Raw genomic sequence first — 2,191 nt, 5'->3', positions numbered from 1 at the left:
CTGGAGTGAGTCTCTTTCTTGCAACCCAAACAGCTGGGCTAGAACAGAGGAGTCACATGTTAGTGGGGTTTATTCTTAGACACCATCTGTAGGAGGGGGCCAGGGCCTGCAAGTTACATGACATTTATCACAAATTACCTTATGCTGAAGTGATTTGTGTCCCTTTCTGCTCCTTGAGGCTTCGTGTGTTGCTCACATTTGCCACCCACAATGACCAGCCCCGTGCATGGCACGCAGTAGGTGGGCACGTGAACTAAGCGTTTGTCTTGTCTACATTGCTGACAGTGGGGAGCGTGGAGAACATGGGCTAAATCCAGAGGTGGGACAGGGAGAGAGCAAGTCAAATGCAGCCAGATGTTTGGGGGCTGTCTGGGGAAGAGAGGGTGTAGGGAGGACCATAAGCAGCTGCTGAAGCTGCGGCTACTGGGGGGATTTGGGAATATCCGGCTTAGGAGTCTTCACCTGCTTCTGCATACTTCCAAGGGGACATATGTCCATCTTGGATTGGAGGGCTCTCAGAGGGGTTAGTTGTGTCTGCTTCCAGTGGTCTGAGGCCTCCTGAGACTTTTTGTACATTTAATTAAAGTGTAACATACAGAAAAGTTCACACATTATAAATGCAACTCAAGGACTTTTCCAAAAGCGAACACATCCAGATCAAGAAACAGACCATCCTACAGTCCCCCCTTACACCCTGTACCAGTTGCAGCCCCCACAAGGGTAACTACTGTCTTGACTTCGAACACCATAGATTTGATTTGCCTGTTTTTAAACTTTACATAAGTAGAATCACAGAGTGTGTACAATGACTTTGGAAAACTGTTTGACAATATCTATTAAAGCTAAAATACCCTTGCCCTATGAACCTGAAATTCCACCCACCTTGCCAAGGGACAAAAAGTTCCGCTCTAAATGCACCAGGCTGTCAGGGATGAAGCGTTGGCTTTGGGGCCCCCATTCACACACATGACTTTTTCTGGGGCACCCAAGCATCAGCCTGTCGTCACCAGGTGCCACCCTGGCGATCTCTGAAGGCTGGAGTCGGAGTGCCTCCCTCAGACATCCTGTTCTGCATCACTCCTTGGGAGGAGTCGTGTTTACAGATGGTGGGTGTCACCCATGCCAAGCACTTCTAAGGGTTAACGCTCACTGGTTTGCCTGGTTCCCAGGACATTTCCTGATGCCCCTCTGGAGGGTGACGCCAACAAGCCAGTGGAGAAGCCATCTTTCCCAGGTGCTGTCAGGCGCCCCCGGAGCTGCTCGGTGTATCCTAGGATCCCTCTTCCTCAGCTTTGGTTTGATGGCCTCATCTCCTCCCCTGCAACCTCAAAATGTAAATAAACCCTTTCTCAGAGACTTCGGCAGAAAATTCCTCTGACCTGCACTTGGACACAGCTCATCTGGGTTTGGGAGGTGTCAACTGTGTAAGGATGACTCTGATCCCCATGTGGCTTTTCGACTGCGTCCCCTCTACAGTCAGTTATTAGCACTGACTGTGCTAGGAAGTGAGCAACACACATATTCCCAGACCACATGGAGCTCAGGAGCTTGGGGAGAGAGACAGGGAAGTGGACGACTACAGGGCCTTCTGAAACGTGTTGCAGGGAGAAGTGTCAGTCAGGGGATGCTAACCTGGCTTTGGGTAAGGGACAGCCTCTGAATGACAGGACATTAAAGCCATGGCCTGCAGTTTAAGTAGGAGTTGGCCAGTTCGAGGTAAGAATACCAGTAAGCAAGAACGCCAGAGTAGCTCCTCGAGCTGCCTTCTGTGCCTGACATCCACACTGAAGCCAGCCCCTCTGTGTTCAGCCTTGCTTTACTGAAGAGGTGTCGCTGAGGGGCTGCTCTGGGGCGCTGCTCTGCTTTCCTGTCCCCAACTTGTTCTGAGCTCGAGCCACCTCCATACTGGTGCTCCTGGTTCTCAGGCCTTTGAACTCAAACTGAATCACACCACTGGCTTTCCTCGTTCTCCAGCTTGCAGATGGCAGATTCGGGAACTTTTTGGCCTCCATAATCACGTGAGCCAATTGCTATAATAAATATCTCTCTCCCTCTTTCTTCCTCTCTCTCTCTCTGTGCAAATATAGTTCCAATTATAAGAGCCCCTAACTGGAAAATAACCCTATGGTGCACTGGTGAGTAGAGAAACTGTGGTTCCCTCAAACCACCGAACACTATTCAGCAATACGAA

The sequence above is a fragment of the Pan troglodytes genome, chromosome 21 (genome assembly GCF_028858775.2).
Source record: "Pan troglodytes isolate AG18354 chromosome 21, NHGRI_mPanTro3-v2.0_pri, whole genome shotgun sequence".
NCBI lineage: Eukaryota > Metazoa > Chordata > Mammalia > Primates > Hominidae > Pan > Pan troglodytes.
Note: the sequence above shows the minus strand (reverse complement) of the source record.